This window comes from Tamandua tetradactyla (assembly GCF_023851605.1).
Source record: "Tamandua tetradactyla isolate mTamTet1 chromosome 18 unlocalized genomic scaffold, mTamTet1.pri SUPER_18_unloc_1, whole genome shotgun sequence".
Lineage (NCBI taxonomy): Eukaryota > Metazoa > Chordata > Mammalia > Pilosa > Myrmecophagidae > Tamandua > Tamandua tetradactyla.
This window is the reverse complement of record NW_027518250.1, coordinates 175,498-183,332: the sequence shown is the minus strand read 5'-3', so window position 1 is coordinate 183,332 and position 7,835 is coordinate 175,498.

Below are 7,835 nucleotides of genomic sequence, written 5' to 3'. Positions count from 1 at the left end.
TTCCTTTAATATGTGAAACACACTCCCAACCCAATTCTTCTGCATTTGCTAATCATTCTTCCTTAAATTATTTCACAAATGTAACAGCTTAAGTTGTTCATATTCTTCAAGTATTTGCTCAGATTTCTCCCTACCAATCTATACTCTTAAATCACAAGCTCAGTTCCTAATTTCTTGAGCTTCATTTTTCAATATAGCATCTAGTATATGACATGTGGCAATTGGTTTTCTATTAGACAGAGCATTTACATCCTCAAAGAAAGTTCTAATGGACCGTACTGGTCTAGAACAATGCCTGAATAGGGTTGGTGCTCAGCAAAATGTTTTCTGATTATGCAAATCACATTCCTTTTGGTGTGTTACACCTGGAGTGATTACAACCTGAGGAAATAGTATCAACCACTTGCAATAATAGAAAATTGTCTGTTTCTTGGTAGTCTAAGAAATTTAGATAATTGAAAAGAAATATTTTTCTTCCACTCTCCTTTTTTACTAGTACACAGACATAAGCAAACACACACACATACACACACATACTTTCTTGTTTTTAGAAGGCATAAAATTTATGGTAACTGTGGAGGTAAAGCTTACAAAAGGCTAGAAAGAAAATTGTGAAGTATTTCCTAGCCTGTTAAAGAATGTGTTACGCTGACAACAGTGCATTTCTAGTATCAGTTTGACTCTCACTTTGTAAAAATTAAAGTGAAATATCCTTTGCTGGCTTTGCAACTGCCTATATTCTTGGCAACATCAATGCAGAGTCATAGAAACTAAAATGTTTTTGCCATTGTTTACATTATCTATGCTTCTATGTATATTCACTCATTTAATTCCTGTCTTATCAGACAGATAATAATCTTTCCTAGATCAGACACAGTTCTGCTTTCTTTGCAATAACAAGAAGTGGCTGTATGGATTTTCACACACCAGCTAATCATTGTACATGATTGGATTTACAAACAGATTTCAAGGTTATTTTTTTCTTGCTATTAGCTAGTTTATAATAATTTTTGGTGATATAAAGAAGGAGTACAATAAACATAGTTAGGAAAAAATATTTAATGATCTGATGGCATTATTTCCCCCTATTTACTCTTTAATATTTGTCTTTATGAGAATAAAGCAGAATTTACTGAGTGTGGGCAGGAAATGCTGTTGTATATTTATAATATATAAATATATTTTATATATTATAATATATAAATATAAGTATATATATAATATACACACACACACACATAACCACTATTCTGAGTTCTAGGAGAATAAAATCAAGGCACTGTAAATCAAATGGCATTCAAATTACTGTGCCTAGAATATTGCCAACATATATAAATTGCTCAATATGTACTTTATTTACTTACTTAATTATTACAGAAAGGCTAGTTCCCCCTCTGATCTGATGGGTAGATCATTTATTTCTCTTTTTCAAGAAAAAACTTATAATTTATATGATTGATAATACTGGAAGTTGTACAGTTTATCTTAGAGATAGCCAATTCAATTATAATATTTGAAGTATCTTTGTTTTACTTTTAAGGAAATATAAAATTTCTACCTTGAAAATGAGTTTGCAAGGTTTCAAAGATATGTCTTTGTGTATTGTGTGTCAAGACAACATCATCTTTTTTCCGATCAACATTAAATGTATTTAAGGATTTTTTTCATAAGTATCCCTACCACAAATAATTGAACACTGTGAGTTTTGCTCCCTACTTAAAACCATCTGCACATGCATGTACCTAAAAACAAAAGTTCTGCCATCATTTGCCTATAGTACAGCATGCACAGTCTCATTCTGGATCTTTTTAATGCTAAGAGATCTGAGGAATTAAAACAAATAACATAACGATGATGTTAGTTTGCTAGGCTTGTTATGAAAAATACTCCACAATAGGTTGTCTTAAATAATAAAAAATGTGTTGGCTCATAGGCCAGAAGATCCAAATCAAGGCATCTGCACAGTTATGCTTTCTCCCAAGGCTGAAAACATTCTGAAGATGGCAGGTCCCCTTCACACAGCAATCTGATTCCTTGGTCTCTTCCTGTGGCTTTCTCTGGCCTCTGGCCTCTATTATCTGAATGCATCCAAATTTCCTCTTTATAAGATATCCATTAATGTGGAATGAGGCCCACCCTAATTCAGTTCTGCCACATTTAAATAGCAGTTGAGAAGATCTTCACAAATGAGTCCACACTTTAACTGATAACACATCTTCAAAGGTCCTATTTGCAGGTGGATTCACACCCACAGGAAAGGGGATAAAGATTGAGAGTCTCTCTTTTGCTGTGGTACATGAGTCAACCTACCAAATCTGGCAATCTGAGATGAAAAATTAGATTATTTAAGGCTGGAACAATTTTGCCCTTCATGCAAGCTTAATTTTTTTGGGGGGTGGTTCATGGTCCGGGAATTGAACCCAGGTCTCCCGCATGGAAGGTGGGCATTCTGACCACTGAACTACCTGTGCACCCCATGCAAGCTTAAATTTTATATATAATTTATTAATACCTTTATATGGCTGCCACTCTGGGTAAAACTTATTTTGTCCTATATACACTGATGAACTTAATATTTGCGTTATTGCAGAGTGGTCTGCTACATCAATGTAAACATCTTGGCCTACTCATGGCATTTCTTGGGTACATAACTAATTTGCCCTGAAAATCTCAATACAATGATTTAAATATACAGTAGTTAATATATTGATGCTTGTAAGAATTATGCATATTATAGTATGCATATATTCAATATATTATACTCAATATATTATATTGAGTAAAAGCATGATCAATTTTTGCCCAAAAGTAGTCAGAAAAATATGAAATGGTATGTTGATATTTAGAAATAAGATTTATTGTAACTGACTACTGAATTTTGGCAATGGTTTATTAGATTGCTATGAATCAGCCCTATTTCTGAAAGCAATTAGAAAACCTATATGACAAGGGGGGAAAAAAGGCCTGTTAGAAGGTACTGAGAACTTGTATTCCAAGATCTCAGAGATAAAAGAAACCCAGATAAATTAGCTTGACATTTGTTACTGATATTCTCATTGACACTTTTATTAATTTAAAGCTGTGGAAAGCTGAACAGAACATTCCACAATCTCACGGGCTGGAGGTACAAAGCTTGGGATTTAAAAGTTTGAGGGACTCTGGAATAGACTCCAGTTATTCAGTCAGGCCTCTGAAGGACTGATTGTGCCATAGGTATGTGCAAGATAGAGTAATTCTCACAAAGAATGAAATCCATCTTCAAATCATCCCTGACTTATTCTCTGATCACAGTGGAATTCATCAAAAAATAGATAACATGTTTTTATTAGAAATATTGAAAATTAATTAATGTCCTATAAAACTCATCAATTAAATAAGTAATCAAAATAGAAATTAGAAAATATTTTATTAGTGATAAATCAAAATATGACATATCAAAATTCATGGGATACTGATAAGTAGTGATTAGAGGAAACTAGACTTCTTAAAAACATGGAAATAAGAAAGTTTGAAAAGGCAATGACCTAAATATGTATCCTAAGATATCATAAAAGCAACAAATCAAAAGAAAGAAAAATACAAACAATGTGTATAATAAGACTAGAAATAAAATAATTTTAAACATGAAATAGAGCCAAGAAAACCAGAGTTGGCTTTTTTGAACAGAACTGATAAAATCGATAACAACTGGATAAGCTAAGAAGAAAAAAAGAGGGAGTAAGAATAAACAAAATCACATTTGATGCAAGGAACAGTATTAAAAACTTTAAACAATAATAACATTTAAAAGAAAACTATAGACTAGTACACAGCTTTGTACTAATAAGCATAAAAATTTTATGCAATGTACACAATCCCTGAAATGCACAAAGTACACATGAAGAGAAACTAGATGATCCTCTACAATTAAAAAATGAATTCATATCTATAATCTTCCCACAAAGAAAACTCATGATCCAAATGACTTGAATACTGGATTGTTCTAACCACTTAAGAAAGAAGCATTATCTCACAACTAACTCATATTTATTCTTGGAATGTGAGTTGAATTAACATTTAAAAATCAGCATAGTTCATTATTTCTACAAAATGCTGGAGGAGAAATAAAACATATGATATTTTGTTAACACAGAAATAATTCAGCAACATAGAATACAAATATCTGGTTAAACAAAAATAATTTTAAAACTAGAGCCAGAAAGAAATGTTATTTTTCTGATAAAGGATGTTTACTTAATAACTAGAGCAGGCATCTTACTTAATTGGACAATATTGAAAAATATGCCCTTCAACTCAGGAACAAGGATGTCAGCTATTAACTTTTCTATTTATCATTTTGCTGGAGGCTGTAACTGGTGTGATAAGATAAAACAACCACCATAATAAACCTGTAAATGTGCCAACTGTTAAGTTTTCTCTCATCCCTAAACCAATTTTTTACATTCTTTTGTGTGATTCTGGATTTGGGAGTATGGCAAACCATGTTTCTCATTTGTAGGTTGCACCAATAGAGGGAACTACAGAGAAAATGGAAAGCTGCTCATTAACTAGTCCAAAGGTCATTGTTGAAGCAAGTGGGGGAAGCAAGGTAGATGCAGAAGTCAGGCAGTACATAAAAGTTTTGATAGTTATGAAACCAACTTTTTCAAAGCTTGCAGTCCCAGCCTAATTATTCCTCCCATCAGAGACATCAGCACCAGAGGGCAAAAACTGCTTCTTCAGATCTATAGGTCCCAGCTCCATGAGCCTTCCTCATGTAGTAATATACGAGCATCATCTGAGCAGTACCCACTACTTAGAGACCTGAGTTAAAGTTCCATATAGCCCCTCTTCTAACTTCTAAGTTTTCATTATTCTCACCTCTTCACTTTATTTCCCCAGACCTATGTACAGGGAGGGAGAGGAGATGGCTGCTTCTTTGCTTTTCTCCTTCTATGATAGCTGTTTTCTCTTATTTACTTTTCAGCTACTTAACAATTATATTCATGACTATAAATTATGTATATTAGCTTATCTTTATTCAAATAAATGGTGTGATTTCTGTCCCTTGATTGGTCCCTGACTGATACACAGTTATTAGAAAGGAAGAAATAAAACTGTTAATATGTACAAATATCCATAACTGTGTACACAGAATTCCAAAAGAATCTACAGACTTACTGTAAGAATTAATAAATATATTTAGCAAAATTGTTTGACACAAGGTCAAAATACAAAATCAATTGAGAGTGGTATGAAGTGTTAAGAAGATGGGGAAGTTATTGTTTAGATGTGGAGTTTCTTTTTGAGGTCATGAAATAGGTGGTGTAATGGATGTTGGTGATGGTATCACAATATTGTGAATGCAATTAATGCCACTGAATTTTATGGTTGAAAGTGGCTAAAATGGGAAATGGGAAATTTTGAGTTGTATTTATGTTACTACAATGAAAAGATTTTACAAATCAAGTTTAAAAATAAAAGATAAATAGAAAATCAAACAGCTTGGAATGAACCTAATAAAAGGTAGTCATTCTTGCTACACTGGAAAATAAATTGTCAAGAAAAAGTTTAGAAATTTCAGTTGAAAGGAGGATTATGCTATATCCATGAATTGAAACACTCACCACTGTAATAATCTAAGTCCTTCCCATGTTAGGTTTTTTTCAGATCTCCTCTTCTCTGGAATTGTTTAGAGTTAATGGATTTTGCCAGGTTTTAAAGATGTGGATTGTGAACAAGAGGTAGATAAATGTTAGATCTAGTTCTTGGTCATCCAATGACACATATATCCTATATGAAGCCTTGGTCATTACCCAATTCTACATGCTCCATTCACGCTTGGTAGCTCTCTGGTTGTTCCTTTATTGTGTAGTCCACTTTCCAGCCATTTCTACTCTGTGATCTTATCACATTTCTGGAAAGAGATAATATTCAGAATCAGAACACAGGTCACAGGTTCTTTGGGTCCCTTTTCTCTATGGACCCAAAAACAATCTAATCTTTTTTTTTATGCTTCTGACTTAGAAGAATCTCTTCTCACTGTGGGGAAAATTGCCCTGCATTCATGACAGTAAGTCTAACCAGGAAATTTTCTTATTCTTTGGCTGTGCTCCTCATAAAATCTGTTCAACACTGTCAGAGACTCATCCTGTCACAAACTCTTTCTAGGACAAGGGAACTCAAAATGTGCTATTTCTTAACAGCTGGGTAATAAAACTTGGAAAAAAAGAAAAGAAGGAAAAATGACCAAATAAATGGAAAATATTCTCCAGGAAAAAATATGCTTTTATGGAGCTGATACTCTGGAGAAGGCAAATAACAAAATTCAAACAAAGAAAGGAAAACATGCAGGCAAAAATTGTGATGATACAATGATGTCAATGATATGCATTTGATGACAGAGAATAACAGATGGCATACTTTTGTGATTCATAAATTATTTCTTTTTTTAGTATTTTTATTAATAAAGCAAGATAAAAACATAAAATTCTTGACATGCGAACATTCCATACATGGTATACAATCAATGGCTCACAATATCATCGCATAGTTGTGCATTCATCACCATGATCATTTTCTTTTTTTTTTAAGGACAGAATAGAGACACTGAGAAGTGAGCCATCAAGGTATGTTTTACTGGTGGTTTAAGTGGATAGCATACCATGGAAAGGAGTTGCCTACACAGAGTCCCTGACTTGTATTAAAGGAACTGAAATATATATGAAATGTGGTGGAAAGGGGGGGTATAATAAGGTAGTGTGGTAGAGATGAGCAAAGGCCTAATGCTGCAAACTTAAAATATATTTTCCTTATCATGCCTTTAATTCCATATTTATTTTTGATGGCCATCAAACCTACATATAGCTATTTTGGACTTTAAGAAAGATACCTGGTCTAGTGAGGTCAGTTCAGGACTTGAGGATTGATCAATGAGGTGGTGATAGCACAAAATGAATTTTTGGGGGGCAATTGGACAAGTTTTCTTGAGAGGGAAGTTTCTCCCAGTAAGAGGCCTTTCTGAGGCCACACCAGAAGGGGAAGAGGACAAGGGATTCCTGGAATAGTGGGAGATCAGAGAGTGAGCGACATGGCTAGGTGATATCACTCAGTGGCAAACAAGGAATCTCTGGGTCAGAAAGCTCCAAAGGGCAGCAGCATTTTGGGGTGTTTATAGCCACAGGGTTTGTCTTATCTATGGCTAGCAGCTGTTGGGCAGTTTTGCAAGATATGCAAAACAGACAGGCTTTAAATGGCTGAAATACGCTAACTTGGCTGGTACTATACTTAAAACAACTGGATGTGTAAGAATTTAAGCTTGACACTGTCAAGGCTTTTTGTTTATGGTACTAGCCTGCTGTGAAGAAGTAACCACTGTAGGGGCTGTTCCAAGTTTGCAAGTTGCCAGAATGTGATATACCAGAAATGGAGCTGCTTTTAAAAGGGGGAATTTATTAAGTTGCAAATTACATGTTCTAAGGCTGTGAAAAGGCCCAAATTAAAGATAGGCTATAGAACTGCCAACCTAAGGCATCCAGGGTAAGATACCTTGGTTTAAGAAGGTCGATGATGTTCAGGGTTTCTCTCTCAATGGAAAGGCATGTAGCAAACATGATGATGTCTACTAGCCTTCTCTCCAGGCTTCTTGTTTCAAGAAGCTCCTCCAGGGGCATTTTCCTTCTTCATTTCTGAAGGTCTCTGGCTGTGTGGGCTCTGCTGGTTCTGGTAGCTCTAAAGCTTTTTCCAAAATGATTCCCTCTTAAAGGGACCCAGTAAGCAAACCCCACCTTGAATGGGTGGAGACACATCTTCATGGAAACCAGCTAATCAAAAGTTACCACTCACTATTGGGAGGG